The following is a 7,425-nucleotide window of genomic DNA, read 5'->3' on the forward strand; positions in this document are numbered from 1 at the left end:
AGAGGTGGTGAGTCCATCGGATTTGCTTATACCAAGCTCCTTCGGATCCAATCCTAGACATGTATACCGCCAACGCCACACCTTAACGTCATGGATATTTCTAGGAAACCGATTTGATTAAGTCATTTTTAGGAAAAGTGATTAATTTTGGAAAATACTTTCATTGCGGAAGCTTTGCTTGTTGTCGTGTTATTTTGAAATCAATTGTTGTTTTTGAAAACGCGCCTAAAGCTATCCAATTTCAACAGTTAAAATAAGTAATACCTATCTTAGTAATACATATTAAAAACCATCAAAAATAAATAAGCGACCTTATTACATTTAAAAGCCCAAAACCTCAAACGTAATAAAAAGAATGTCTAGTTCACCAGAAGAAAATCAAACTTTCAGAACGGGTGGCCACTCCGAATTCCCTCACAGCTCCAAGCCTACTATGGTTGGGGATTTCCTGCGTGGATGAAAATAAAAGGGGTGAGTTTGGGGAAACTCAGTGTGTAAATTAACCCAACCATAGCCTATATTAGCTCAAACCACAGAAATGGAATAAGTTGGCCTTAGCCGAGCAATGTAATTCGAATAAAGCCCATAGGCCCATAATGTAGCGAGTAAGATATTACATGTTTATGCGTAAACCCAACCATATCCAATCTGTATACAACCCGTACCAACCTTACACCGTGTGGGGAGACAACTCGAACACCCAACCGCTACACACCACGTAATTTGCAGCATGGCTGCTGAGCGAATAATGTGACAGAGTCACCAGATATGAATAATCGTGGCGAGCCACGAAGCAGATATATGTGGCGAGCCACCGGATCGAATATTTGTGGCGAGCCACCGGATCGAGATATTTGTGGCATAGCCACCGAACGCTTCCTCTATAATATAACCCATGTCCCCATGCAATGGATATATAATCATGGCATACATCATACGTAATCGATCGTCATGCTTTTGGTCAAAATTAACCCTAAGGGTATATGATGATGCACCTAGGGGTATAACGGTAATTTTCCATACATAGGGGTATTATAGTAATTTAGCTACTTTTAGGGTTTTCATGCATATCCTAACTATTTACGTACTATCGAACACTTACGCAAGATACTTACCCAATTGGGCTCGTTGGCCCATGAACCCGATCTTTGGCCCATTAAGCCCAAATTATCAAAATGTCTGAAATCGCATCATTGCAGTTTATTACTTTAGATTACCAAATATACAAACCCAACTATCTTACGAGCATTCGCACACTCGCAAATTCCCAAAATATCGACTTTTCAGCATTTCGACTTTTCGGCTTTTGCCAATCTAGTCTATGAGAGGGTGTCAGTTACACACCTGTTTGCGATGATATGCTGACGAGATCCACACACGAACCGCCTACAATTGGATTACAAACACGTTAATCTAACTATTCAAATACAAACTACGTATTAACCCCTTACAATATTCGGCCAACCACACCTACAGGTCATAGTAAGCTTATAAGAAATCAATAAGCAACTCATTAACAAATTTTTGTCAATGTTTACCACATAATCATAATTTCACTGCAAGCTGTCTTCCTGAGCAACAATCACTAAATTATTTATAACTAGAGCTACGAAACTCTAAATCAAGTGCCGTTAATTTTCCCTAAAAATAGACTCATATATCTTCTATCCATAAAATTTTCAGAATTTTTGCTATGGCCAATAAATACCAGATTTTTCTTAAAGTTTCCCATGTTTCACTGTTTGACTAATCTGACCACTCTTCATTTCGAATCAAATTTCTCATTGTACAGAATTAAAAATATGTTCTCGTTTATTCCATTTGAAACTAGACTCATTAAGCTTTAATTACATAATTTATTCAGCTTCTAATTCTTCTCCCACAATTTATGGTGATTTTCCAAAGTCACGTTACTGCTGTTGTCCCAAGCAGATTTATTACCAAATCACTCTTTCACACATACCTTGCATGCTTGTTATTTAAACATGTATATCACCAATCAATCATCACATATCTATGATTTTACTTAAGTATAATCTCCATTTCATCATTTTAAAGCAGAACATGTTAGCTGATTTTTCCTTTAACATCTAAGGCACATGCATGCTCATTTGTTTGGCTCAACTTCACCTATCTTCCATTTTCATCAAAAGAACATGAAACGACAACCATTTCCTTCATTTTAATTCATGACTAAATGCTCACAACACAACTAAAATCAAAATATACTTCAAGAGTTAAGGTAGAATCAAGAAGAACTCATGAACCTCAAAATAGAAGCAAGGTACCAAGAACTTACCTTCAATTTTCCTCCTCCTAATGACCGAATACTCAAGAGCTTTCTCCTCTCCTTTCTCTTCTCTAACTTTCAGCTATGATGAACAAAGATGGACAAAACATTGTTCTTTTCACCCCTTTTTCTTTTAATAAAACTTCATATTTCATCCATTTAATTCTTTAATACAAAAGACATGAAATTCCTATCATGAAACATTTACCTAACCCATTATCATGGAACATTTACCTAACCTATTATCATGGAACATTTACCTAACCTATTATCAATTTGTATCAATTTGTACCATAAATTATGGATATCAAGTGTACATTTTGTCTACAACAACATGATGACCAGCCACTACATGTAAAATAGGAGGTTTGTCATGCAAATCCTCCTATTTTGCACTACTATTTATTTGGCCACTTCAATTTAGCCTATAGGATTTTCAAACATTTTCACATAGGTCCTATTTCATAATTTCACCCCTTTTTCTTATGGAACAAAATTAACTAAAATTGACGGGTTCTATCTTAAGCTTGGACTTTCTAGAGGCCCACTAATGAATTAAACCTATGCCAACATTCACAGATTCCGAAAATTGGGGAAATTCTGATTCACCATCTCAAATCCGCTTAAGGATATAGGATTGCTAAAGCTAAAAGCGGTTACTGGGCGTAAAGGGCCAAAATTGTTCTTTTGTCTTTATTTTTGATATTGTTCAAAGCTTCATTAAAATGAGTCATTAAATTTAAAGCCTACTTAAATTATATTTAGTTGTACGGAAATTAAATGGTTCTATAGAAGCCATTACGTAATACACAATGATTTTATACATGCCATTAATTGTAATAGTTCCTTGCCTATGGACTCATTTGTTTGATTTTCCATTTTCGCTCCTTCGATACTAATCTAATAGTTATGGCCACTTTCGTTTCCGTAGAGGAGAGGCAATCTCGAAATCCACGTCAAAAATGATGTAACGATTCAAAGTCTTAACTTGATTTCCTTATTCTTCTTCCTTTAAATTATTTGTTTTTATCAAGATCGAGAATGAAACTCCAAATATGTCGGCGACGTACGCCCCACATTTTCCCTACTAAAAAAGGATCAATTTATATAAAAACTAAATCCTTTTCATTATTTGGGAAATACCTACAAGGGTTATGAAAATGAAAAGTCATTTGTTGTTTCCAATTTCACTCTCTAATAGAATCTTTCATTTTCCAAGCTCTGTTACTTATTCCCCTAAAAGCTTTTATTCATATTTCAGTAAAATTGGGCCAGAACGCTTACACCTAAAAATTTAACGTAGAAGGAAGAAGGCAATAACCGAATTGGAGTCCCATGATAAAGACATAATTCGACTTAATATCAGAACGTAAAATATTGTTGATGAATTAATTTTGAATTTCAATCATTTAGTTGCCATTTTCAATTTTACAAATATGATAAGTGTGATAAAAACTTTTTAACAACAACAAGGTTATAAGATTTTACACTTTGCATAATTATTTCTACATTGTGGCACATACATATCACTGTTAGGGGAATTTGGTATAGCTCATTCAATTTTGAGATGCACGTGAATTTTTACCCATCAACATAACATGTGCATACACAACCTCAAAAAATTAGAAAAATAGGATGGCACGCATAACAAATATGGGTGCCTGTCATGCAAGTGTACTATATCCCGTATTGCTTTTTCCATATGTTTTTTCTCCATATTACCGCCTAGGCGTTTGTTTGGAGTGGACGTAATAGTTCAATCCTGGTTTCAACGCAGAAAAACACATGTACGACATAATCATCTTTATTGAACCTTATTTAAGTGATCCGTTTAATGCCATTTAAGAATTATAAAGGGAAGTATAAATGTGTGTCTTTGAATTAATTTTAGATTTGTAGTAATAAAATTAATGCTAATTAAACTGAAATATTGAATGTTATAACTAAATAGAAATATTGAATGTTTTCTTTTATTGTAACGTATTCTAGTCTAATGCGGTTATAACACTTCCTATAAATGCCAGGTTTTTCCCCTGCAAATCTCGTTCGAAATTAATTTTACTGAACCAAGTTTAACTTGTAACATCGATTCGCACAAACATGGCAAGCCTTAATGTTTATTTCGTACTAGTGGTTTTATTTTTAACTTGTGGGGCAGTAATGGCTACGAAGGAGAACGACCAGATTATTAAGGAAAATAATTGTGAAACTAAAATGGGTTTGCCCTGTGTTCTAGAAGCTTTCACTAGTATTTTCAATACAGGGAGAATTTCTAACAAGTGTTGCGGCGAACTTGTTGTGTTGGGAAAAGTTTGCCACTCAGCATTAATAAAGAGGACTCTTGAAAATCCTCTATTCAAAGACCTAAACCCAGCGAAAATTATAGCTAAGAGCATTCAGACATGGAATAATTGCCTTGCATTGATCGATTCACCATCTCCGTCTGCTTAAGGATATAGGATTGCTAAAGCTAAAAAACGGTTACCAGACGTAAAGGGCCAAAATTGTTCTTTTGTCTTTATTTTTAATATTGTTCCGAAAGCTTCATTAAATTGTGTCATTAAATTTAAAGCCTACTGAAATTATATTTAGTTGTACGGAAATTAAATGGTTCTATAGAAGCCATTACTTAATACACAATGATTTTTTAGATGCCATTATTTTTAATTTTATAGCACCGAAAGACGAGAACCATCTCAAATCGAGCACTACATATTGTTTCACATTGTTTAAATTGACACAAATATCATTTTTATAAACATTAAGTTCATGTCAATAATGTGGAATTGGAATGTTCTAGCGTGGTGTGAAATTGAAACAACCACGATTCCTTGAAAGCCTTTATACAATTTAAGTTCACATTGGCTTTGATGGAAAAATGCCTTGACTTCTTGAAGTTTTGAAAAGACACATATCGTGCCACGAAATATCCTCCGAAGGACGTGCACTGTAATTTGTAATAGTTCCTTGCCTATGGACTCATTTCTTTCATTTTCCATTTTCGCTCCTTCGATACTATTCTAATAGTTATGGCCACTTTCGTTTCCGTAGAGGAGAGGCAATCTCGAAATCCACGTCAAAAATGATGTAAGGATTCAAAGTCTTAACTTGATTTCCTTATTCTTCTTCCTTTAAATTACTTGTTTTTATCAAGATCGAGAATGAAACTCCAAATTTGTCGGTAACGTATGCCCCACATTTTCCCTGCTAAAAAAGGATCAATTTATATAAAAAATAAATCCTTTTCATTATTTCGGAAATACCTACGAGAGTTATAAAAATGAAAAGTCATTTGTTGTTTCCAATTTCGCTCTCTAATAGAATTTTTCATTTTCCAAGCTCTGTTACTTATTCCGCTAAAAGCTTTTATTCATATTTCAGTAAAATTGGGCCAGAACGCTTACACCTAAAAATTTAACGTAGAAGGCAGAAGGCAATAACCGAATTGGAGTCCCATGATAAAGACATAATTTGACTTAATATCAAAACGTAAAATATTGTTGATGAATTAATTTTGAATTTCAATCGTTTAGTTGCCATTTTCTATTTTACAAATGTGGTAAGTGTGATAAAAACTTTTTAACAACAACAAGGTTATAAGATTTTACACTTTGCATAATTATTTCTACATTGTGGCACATACATATCACTGTTAGGGGAATCTGGTATAGCTCATTCAATTTTGAGATGCACGTGAATTTTTAACCATCAACATAACATGTGCATACACAACTTCAAAAAATTAGAAAAATAGGATGGCACCCATAACAAATATGTGTGCCTGTCATGCAAGTGTACTATATCCCATATTCCTTTTTCCATATGTTTTTTCTCCATATTACCGTCTAGGTGTTTGTTTGGAGTGGACGTAATAGTTCAATCCTAGTTTTGACGCAGAAAAACACATGTACGACATAATTATCTTTATTGAACCTTATTTAAGTGATCCGTTTAATGCCATTTAAGAATTACAAAGGGAAGTATAAATGTGTGTCTTTGAATTAATATTTAGATTTGTAGTAAAAAAAATTAATGCTAATTAAACTGAAATATTGAATGCTATAATTAAATAGAAATATTGAATGTTTTCTTTTATTGTAACGTATTCTAGTCTAATGCGGTTATAACACTTTCGATAAATGCCAGTTTTTTCCCCTGCAAATCTCGTTCGAAATTAATTTTACGAACCAAGTTTAACTAGTAACATCAGATTCGCACAGCATGGCAAGCCTTAATGTTTATTTCGTACTAGTGGTTTTATTTTTAACTTGTGGGGCAATAATGGCTACGAAGGAGAACGACCAGATTATTAAGGAAAATAATTGTGAAACTAAAATGGGTTTGCCTTGTGTTCTAGAAGCTTTCACGAGTATTCTCAATACAGGGAGTATTTCTAACAAGTGTTGCGGCGAACTTGTTGTGTTGGGAAAAGTTTGCCACTCAGCATTAGTAAAGAGGACTCTTGAAAATCCTCTATTCAAAGACCTAAACCCAGCGACAATTATAGCTAAGAGCATTCAGACATGGAATAATTGCCTTGCATTTATCGATTCACCATCTCCGTCTGCTTAAGGATATAGGATTGCTAAAGCTAAAAAACGGTTACCAGACGTAAAGGGCCAAAATTGTTCTTTTGTCTTTATTTTTAATATTGTTCCGAAAGCTTCATTAAAATGTGTCATTAAATTTAAAGCCTACTTAAATTATATTTAGTTGTACGGAAATTAAATGGTTCTATAGAAGCCATTACTTAATACACAATGATTTTTTACATGCCATTATTTTTAATTTTATAGCACCGAAAGACGAGAATCATCTCAAATCGAGCACTACATATTGTTTCACATTGTTTAAATTGACACAAATATCATTTTTATAAACATTAAGTTCATGTCAATAATGTGGAATTGGAATGTTCTAGCGTGGTGTGAAATTGAAACAACCACGATTCCTTGAAAGCCTTTATACAATTTAAGTTCACATTGGCTTTGATGGAAAAATGCCTTGACTTCTTGAAGTTTTGAAAAGACACATATCGTGCCACGAAATATCCTCCAAAGGACGTGCACTGTAATTTGTAATAGTTCCTTGCCTATGGACTCATTTGTTTCATTTTCCATTTTCGCTCCTTCGAT

General features: G+C 33.9%; 1 long non-coding RNA gene across 1 annotated transcript; it reads right to left on the reverse strand.

Moving 5' to 3' along the window:
- Positions 1-248: 248 nt before the first annotated feature.
- On the reverse strand, positions 249-2,429 carry LOC128288596 (uncharacterized). The gene is made up of 3 exons (XR_008278774.1): positions 2,300-2,429; positions 1,345-1,386; positions 249-448 (listed from the first exon to the last, which is right to left on the reverse strand). It is a non-coding gene; the product is annotated as an uncharacterized LOC128288596 (long non-coding RNA).
- Between the last annotated feature and the right edge of the window lie 4,996 nt (positions 2,430-7,425).

This window comes from Gossypium arboreum, unplaced genomic scaffold, assembly GCF_025698485.1.
Source record: "Gossypium arboreum isolate Shixiya-1 unplaced genomic scaffold, ASM2569848v2 Contig00236, whole genome shotgun sequence".
Lineage (NCBI taxonomy): Eukaryota > Viridiplantae > Streptophyta > Magnoliopsida > Malvales > Malvaceae > Gossypium > Gossypium arboreum.